Here is an 8,951-nt window from a genome sequence, read left to right as displayed (position 1 = left end):
CATAATCAGGATCTGCTAGCACAGGTCAGGAATGGCCCTCTGGGTCTGCCCTATCTGCAGTCTCCCAGCACATGGTCCATGCAGGGAGACCAAGCAGGGAAGGAGCTAGAAGTTTTGTCATGTGAGGCCTCGTGGACGTGCGCCTGGGAAAGAAGAGGAGGCCGGGTGAGTCAGGGCACCAGCTGTCCCACCTGATTCCCCCCCTCCCACCCTGGACTAAAGAGTGGAGCCACAGGCCCGCAGCTCAGGGCGCTGAGGTTTGCTAGGTTCAATGTAGAACAAGAAAGACATTTCCAAGTCAGAGTTGCCCCCAAGGCTGGGACTGTCACTGGTCGAGCCATGAAACTTCTGCCTGATGCAGAAATCGGGCTTTAAAGCGAGAACGTAGTTTTGAATCTTGAAATAGGGTCTTATAGGCAGCTGCAGGACTCCAAGTTACCTGAGGAACTGACAAGCACAGGGCTCCAGAAGCTCAGTGTCCTGGAAAAAAAGAGAAGCAAGAGGACACTTGAGAGATTTAATGTATTTTACTAGTTTTGTGTGGGCTTTTTGCTGCCATTTTTAAGTCGATAAATACAAACTTAAAGAAAGGGATGCTTCAAATGAGAGATTGGATATGATCCTTTACAATTTGGAATGAACCAACAAACAAACTGAAGCTTGGAATGTTTCTAACAGGTGTAGAAGAATTGCTAAATACAGCTCCTCAGGAGCCTTGTGAAGCCCGCGTAGGCTGTGTATGTAAGAGCTAGGAGCTTTCCTGCTGCTACCTATAGCTACCATCTCTCTCCCTAGGGCAGCTCCATGGTCTTTGATCAGCCTTGTGAGACAATGGTAGTGTGGGAGTGCCCAGGTGGGCTTGAGGAAAGAAGCTGAGCTGTCTGCCTAACTCTGGCATGACAGTGGGGTAAATCGGGTGTCATTTGTGACGAAAATGACAAGGCCAGGATAAAAGCTGTGCGAAGCCATCCCTGTGATTTTCCACAAAAATATTTGAGAACTGGATTATGTGTGCCTGTGTGTTTATGTGAGGGTTTTGTCAATATACCCGCAGGGTATATAGATTCTTATATTTGATATGTTAATTATACTTGGATAAAAAAAATAATAATAACAAGATGAAATCCTACCAGCCGGAATAATCACTATCAACATCTTGGTGTGTTGACTGCTTGACATTTTTTTCTTTAGTTTACTCTTTCTTTGCTTTAAGCTTTTGATTTTGAGAAATTTAAGACATATATGGAAATACTGAATATCTGCATCACTCAAAATGAGTAACTAGTGATATCATGTGATACCTGGTCAGAATTTTTCACCTGTAATTAATTTTTAAAATTACAAAATGCATTTATATTGTTTCATTTGAAAGAGAAATATAACTATAAAGAAAAGCCTAAGATACCTTTGACTCCTCTTCTAACTCATTCCCAGAATCAAATAATCATGAGTGTCACATACAGTATTTCATTTAAAAATGTACCTATTGAAGTATAAGTAGCATCGAGTGTTAGATTAGTTTCAGGTGTGCAATATAACGATTCAACACTTTGATACATTACTCAGTGCTCCTCACAATAAGTGTGTTCTCAATCCCCTTTATCTATTTTGCCCATCCCCCCACCCACCTTCCCCCTGGCGACCACTAGTTTGTTCTCTGTATTTAAGAGTCTATTTGTTTTTCTTCCTCTCCTTTTCTCTGTGTTTGTTCTTTTGTCTTGATTCTTAAATTCCGCGTATGAGTGAAATCCTGTGGTATCTGTCTTTCTCTGACTTCCTTCACTTAGCATTATACCCTGTAGCACCATCCATGTTGTTGCAAATGGCAAGATTTCATTCTTTATAATGGTTGAATAATATTCCATAATGTATATAAATTATATATAAATATATATATAATCTGTACAATTTTATATATAAATCATTTATATATAATAAAATTTAATTATAGTTATATATTTATATAATATATAGTGTATAATTATAATTATATTGATATGATTATAATAATTATATTGATATAGTTATATATATAAATATATGGAGTAACATATAATTTATATAAAATAAACACCCCACCCACCCACACACACACACGCACGTGTGTGTGTGTGTGTGTGTGTGTGTGTGTCTGTATACACATCTTCTTTATCCATTCATCTATCGATGGACACTTGAGTTGCTTCCATATCTTGGTTATTGTAAAGAATGTTGTAATAAACATCGGAGGGCATATATCTCTTTTTTTAAGATTTTATTTTTAAGTAATCTCTACATCCAACGTGGAGCTCCAACTCATAACCCTGAGTTCAAGAGTCGCATGCTCCACTGACTGAGCCAGCCAGGTGCCTCAGGAGTGCATATGTCTTTTTTGAACTAGTGTTTTCATTTTCTTTGGGTAATGGATGGATCCATTAAATCCAGTAGTGGATTTACTGGATCATATGGTAATTCTATTTTTACCTTTTTAAGGGACCTCCATATTGTTTTCCACAGTGGCAGCACCAATTTGCATTCCTACCAGCAGTGCACGTGGGTTCCTTTTCCTCCACGTCCTGGCCAACACTTGTTATTTCTTGTGTTTTTGATTTTAGCCATTCTGACAGGTATAGGGTGTAGTTTTGATTTGTATTTCCCTGATGCATAGTGATGTTGAAAATCTTTTCATCCGTTTGTTCCTCTTTGGAAAAATGTCTATTCAGGTCCTCTGGCCATTTTTAATGGGATTATTTTTGCAGGTGAAGGCTTTAAAGATTTTGGATATTGACATTCTATCAGATACATCACTTGCAAATCTCTTCTCCCATTTCAGTAGCTTGTCTTTTCTGTTTTCTTGACGGCTTCCTTTTCTATGTTAAAATATTTTGTTTTATTACTATATGCTATTTTTATATATTTCATATATACATGTGCCTATAAAAATAAATAGTATTGATTTTTGTGTCTATTTTTGTTTTCATGGGCCACTATCTATCTAATCCATGTAGACACACACACACACACACTCACACTCACACACACACACACACACACACAGATTTTATTTTTAAAAAGCTTTCGATGAATTTCTAAAGTTACTATCATTAGTTAATTAATTTTTCCTAAATTCTTCGTTTATTATAAAAGATGTTACTTACAGGTAATGGCTAATTCAAGTCATTGGCTGTTAGGTATAGAGGATTTTTTGATGAAAACAAAACAGGGCAAACAAAACAGGCTGTTCATGGACATAATCAACTGAATTAGGGATTTCAGCACATTTTTCTCAAACTCTATCTCCCTCACTCCCTCTTTTTCTGTATCTATTCACATATATAATATAATATATATAATCAACCTATTAAAAAAAACACATAATCCTGTTGAAATAAAAAAAAATAACATAATGGTTACACAGTATATACTACATAGAGTCAGATTTACATGCCTCTTTATGTACTAAAACATTATAGTTATTAATGTTTATTAAGTACCTACTAGGAGGCAGGCACTTCTCATTTAAAAAAAAATTTTTTTTAACGTTTATTTATTACTGAGAGACAGAGCATGAGCATGGGAGGGGCAGAGAGAGGAGGAGACACAGAATCTGAAGCAGGCTCCAGGCTCTGAGCTGTCAACAGGGTGTCTGATGTGGGGCTGAAACTCACAAACCAGGAGATCATGAGCTGAGCTGAAGTTGGACGCCCAACCTACTGAGCCACCCAGGCGCCCCAGGTACTTTTCACTTAAATTAATCATCATAGTAACTCTCAGGATAAATACATGATTTTCTCCATTTTCCAGAGAAGTGCAGAGGCATCGCCTGGTTAAATGACTCACATAGGATCAGTCATACAGGAAGCCGTAGATTGAGGCCTGTGTGTCTCCAAAGCCCCTGGGTTTCTGTTACATAACATGCAGCTGGCTCTGGTATCACGTCAGCTTCTATTCAGTCACATGCTCAGGATTTGGTTTCTCTGCCTGCCTGACCATGTATACAATCTATTTCCCTTCCTTAGTTTTCTTCTTTAGTATGCTTTATATAAATTGTACAAGTTTATACAAATTAAAAGAGGCAGCATGTGTCAACGGCAGACATGCTTACTCGTGTATTACACACGTGTTCCAGCACGGATCACATTTATTCTGGTGGTTTAACATCCATTTGCCAGTTTGCAATGATTGGTCCAATACATATACGAGGAAATGCCAGCAGCTTTGTTGTCTTTGAAGAGTCTTTCCCCTCTGTCTTCATCATTTCCTGTGGATCATCTGCTCTGCCTCTTCCATCGTATTCCTCTTTTCCCCATGGCCCACCTTCCTGCACACTTGCCAACCAACATATGCTGCTTACTGGAAAGCTATTTCTCCCCAAGTGGGCTCACTGCCCACTGCATCTTTCTTTCCTTTTTTTTTTTTTTTTTCCTTTGTCTTTTTCCTTTCCTTTGTCTTCCCCACAAGGTGTTATATGGCTGGTATTAGTTAAACTTCTTCATTGTGAGGCATCTGGACATCACTGGTTCCTCTAAAGAATCTCATAAAATACTAATAATCTCATCATAAACACTAGGAACAAATTCACTGAGGAAAGCATGATACTGTCATGCTTTCATTACATTTATATTACATTCATTACATATGCATGTAATATAAAGCTACAGTCAATGGAAGGACTCACTGAGAGACTGCTAACAGTGATTCCCTAGGGTGGGAAATTGAGTGGCTGAAGGAAAGGGGTAAGGGGCCATTTTCATCGTGTATTATCTCTGCACCATTTGAATTTTGCCAAGTGTGCATTTCTTATCTACTCAAAGATTAAAAATATCCAAGAGCATTTGCTCATGCAAATAACAAGTTGTTGAACTAAGAGTCCTTTTCTCTCTCGATCTCTCATGAAATTTGTCTACCATGTACTTGCTCAGTGATCCTGGAGCTTTTGCGAGTGCTTGCACATTGGTTCGAAACCAAAAATTTAAAGACCCCAAACAGCAAACCTGCTAGTGACAGAGAAGAGAAAATGATTGTACCACTTTTTCAAACCAGGTTGTCCTAATGGAGTTTCCAGTTTAGCTGCCTAAACGTGATTGTTGGAAGGGTGGTAGTAGTTTTCTTTTTGCTTTCTGGGAATGTTCAGCAATGTTTCTCCTTATCCAGCTCTGAATTTCTTTCTGAGAAAATCATAGGGAGTTCATATACGTTTCACGGTAAAAGACTGACAGGGCAAGAGTTGAAGTGGGGAAGGAGAAAATAACTTTTCACCTATAAGTCTGTTGTAAGGAAAGATGAGTTAATGCACATAGGGTTCTTCACACAATGCTTGGCACATAGCAAACCTTCAGTTAGCTGTGCCTAAAATCTCAAACGGTAGTACAGTTGATTTCCTCTGCATGGTGTAAGAGATCCACATTTACATATGTATTTATATATACACACATGTAACTACATATACATTAAATATAAATGTAGTTATATTGTACACATGGTTTGTTACTTGCCCTTTTCATATAATACACACTCTTTTAGAAGATCACTTTTCATTTTTGCCTATTATTTTGTCATGTGGATCCATAAATGATCTAATCAGAAACCATCCCCATGAAAGCATTAAGAAAATATGTTTTGATCAACTCTTTCAGTGTTTGCTTGTTTTTCATAATATCTTGATATTTCTTAGGGCAGGCATTACTCATGACGTCATAGAAGCCCCAAACCCAGTAATGGTGAGCCAACTGCCTGAATACTCGAATGCTTTTGAATTTTGATCATTTTTGTCAGTTTCCTTATAGTGATGGTTACTTAGTAATACCCTTAACAATGAAAAGGAACACCTGTCTACTTGTTCTTGATGGAAGTACACAATGGCTTCAAAGGTGCAAGGAAAATAGGCTGAGTGCTGGGGTTCTGCAGGAGGAAATCAAGAAGGTCAAGGGAGATTTGATGGCGTGGCCGGTAATTATTGACTTTAACAATGGAAAGCCCAGTGGAAGGTTCTAGGTCTTCTAAGTATTAGGAATAATTCTTGTCAATGTTAGCTGTAACTAATAACAGATGTACCGAAGGCAGAGGACGCTGAGAAAATATTTTCCCGCATCACAAAGCTAGCTAGTGACGCCCCTAGGTTTAAACTCCTGTCTTTGGATGTCTCCTCTAGGACATTTCCAGTGTACTCTGCTGCTTCACTGAATATTGGAAGAGGTGCAAGGCAGGTGATGGCTGGTTACCGTGAGATGTGTAGATATTGATAACATTAATTAATCTGTTAATGGATAGAATATTAATAAAAATAAATAAGGGGCTGTAAGCATAGTGATTACAGTACTAAAGGGTTTATGTAAGCTGTATTTAGAACTTACTGGGGGATTTTAATGCCAACCACCCTGCCTTTATTTAAACAAAACCACAGATGAGTTCACTTGGAAGGTGAGGAGGAATCAGTGGATTGAGTACTCCCAGGGATGTTAAGAAAAGGTAAGGCAGGGAGTTTTGAAGCCTCTGCTAACACCCTAACTCATGTTTCAGAAGTGATCGCAGGTCTGTTGAGTGACATTCAATAAAAACAAACATTTCAGTTTCTCTTAGTGAGCTATGAGTTGAAAATTCCCACAGGATTTCAAATAAGAGAATGAAAATCCTGGGACGAGCATATGGTAGAAAGTAACCTTGGCATTCTAGCAGACATTAAGTGGAAAATGGACCAGCCCCATGTCACCATTGACATGAGGCCACACAGTCTTGTTCTCTACAGAATAGCACAGCCTGTGTTGTGCTGGATCCTGGCTTCAGCCCCTGCACAGGGAGCCCTGTCGCTCCCTGTGGAGACCATGCATTCTCTTCATCCATATTAAAAGGAACCAGTTAATGTGAGCAGCCAGCCTTAGAGTAAGTGGAAGTGAGTTATAAGTGCCTGCGAGAGAGACAGAGCATAAGCCATGTTGCTAGCCTCTGAGAACCCAAGCTTCTGTCATTCTAGAACACAAAGCTAAATGACAGGCAGTTGAAAAGTAAATGGACACACAGGCTTCTGATACAGGCATGGGGCAGGGAGGTAGGTGAAGGTAAGCCCAATCAAGGAATGACCTCTTGGGCCCCCAGTTTGAGAACTGCCCCAATTCTTCATCTGTCACATGAAACTGGAACTGCTGGTCAAGAGAGAGCCTCAGGCAAATCACTGAGTTCTTGCCCCAATGGGGACAAGCCCAGAGCAGGAAGTTTCCAGTAATCGAAGTGACAAGACATTTTGGGAATTTCAGGTGGATTGCATTTGGTTTCCAAACAACTGGTCCAGCCCAGCCTTAGGCTTCTTCACTTCCTGAAGGTGGGCGCCACCGAGCCATATAAAGGGGACACCTGCCACATTGTTGCCACCCTTTTCGTGCTCAGCTCCCCAGCAGCTCTGGAGAATCAAGTGAATCTCATGGGGGGTGGGGTGGGTGGTTCTATATGCTTGGGGGATATGAGATGATGTTTGGAATTAATTTATAAGCAGCAATAGCTGGTTTTCCTCAACGACGTGCATACTCTTCCCTGGGGAATTGAAAGTTGTCAGGCCAAGGATGTAAGTGAGCTAATTTTTGTTGATGAAGTATGTGTCTTTCTATTACAAGGTTGAAATTCTTAAGCAAAACCTAATTAAGGGAATAATATTGAGCTGAAAGCAAGTGAGGGCAAGAGTTTCTCTTTGGTCATGACATATTAATATAAGAGAGAGCATCCTAATGTATTGCCAGCCTCTCCATGAGCCCTTTGAGGGCAGGCCTACACTTTGGCAATTCTCCCTGAATAGACTTTGTCTTAGCACCCAAAGCAGCTTACTTCAATCTTAATCAGGGCCTCATGGGAACTGATGTGGTAGAGACTTGCTTTGGTATTGGCCAGGAATTCAGCATCTTTTTTCTTGAGATTGTATTTGCATACATCCACTGTCTGTTGCTATCTCAAGACAGAGAAGACAATTTTGTCATTGAAAGAGGTCAAGAGAAGGTGAGATAAAGTGGCCCCAAATGCACAGGATACTGATGAGGCATGATCCTAACAAGAACAAAAAGGGGAGCCACACAGTCTAAAGGAGAGAGTCAGAGACCAAAGTTTGTCCTTGGAAATAATTGATGGGTTTTGGCTTGCTCTATCTGCAAGAGTGATCCTCTTGTAAACAATGACACTTGCATTTTGACCTTTGCATTTTTTTTTAGGTTCTCTGATATCCAGAAAGATGTCCTATCAGCAGCAGCAGCAATAGTGCAAGCAGCCCTGCCAACGACCTCTTGTGCTCCCACCTCCCAAGTGCCCAGCGCCATGCCCACCGCCGAAGTGCCCAGTGCCATGCCCACCTCCAAAGTTTCCACCTCAACTCTGCCAGCAGCAGTGTCCCCCTGTGCAGCCACCACCGTGCCAGCAGAAGTGACCACCCAGAAGCAGTAAGAGCAAAAGCCATCAAGACCATCGTGCAAACAAATCACAGGTCTCCCCCATGCTCCAGCAGCACATCTTCTCTCCGAAGCCTGCCCTGGTGGCAGATGGCATTCTCTGAATCTCTACTCTGCTCTTCCTGGGCTGAGGTTTGCCATAGAAGAGACTTAATCCTGAAGTTGTTCTCTTTCCTCTTAGGGTCAGGCTCCTCTCTGAATTAGGACCACTCTCCCCCAGAGCCCCAGGAAAAGCATCAGGAACAAGTCTACCTTTCTTAAAATACAGCCTTTCTTCGATCTGTGCCTAAGACCTGGGCAAGGATTATTTTCTTTTCCTTTCTTCTTTTTTTTTGGGGGGGGGGGGAGTGGGGGGATTTGGATAAATAAAACTTTACTTCTCCTTCCCTAATAAAGCATTGTTGATGATGGAACATAAGTGTCTTTCTTCTTCTTTTTTTTTTTTTCTTATTCTGAATTTTATTAACTACATCTTGCAGCCTTTGTATAAGCCACAGAAGTTGGTGTGCCAATGAAACAAACTTAACTGCCAATCCTAATAAAATATAA

The 8,951-nt window shown here is 40.2% G+C and overlaps 1 long non-coding RNA gene across 2 annotated transcripts; it reads left to right on the top strand.

Moving 5' to 3' along the window:
* Positions 1 to 6,124: 6,124 nt before the first annotated feature.
* LOC131503906 (uncharacterized) lies at positions 6,125 to 8,694 on the top strand. 2 transcript variants are annotated; one of them, XR_009257690.1, is made up of 2 exons: positions 6,125 to 6,185; positions 8,169 to 8,694. It is a non-coding gene; the product is annotated as an uncharacterized LOC131503906 (long non-coding RNA). The 2 variants fall into 2 exon arrangements; XR_009257689.1 differs by lacking the exon at positions 6,125 to 6,185 and adding an exon at positions 6,771 to 7,294.
* Positions 8,695 to 8,951: the final 257 nt, after the last annotated feature.

Source organism: Neofelis nebulosa, chromosome 2 (genome assembly GCF_028018385.1).
Source record: "Neofelis nebulosa isolate mNeoNeb1 chromosome 2, mNeoNeb1.pri, whole genome shotgun sequence".
In the NCBI taxonomy this organism is placed as follows: domain Eukaryota; kingdom Metazoa; phylum Chordata; class Mammalia; order Carnivora; family Felidae; genus Neofelis; species Neofelis nebulosa.
Note: the sequence above shows the minus strand (reverse complement) of the source record. Positions and strands in the feature narration are given on the sequence as shown.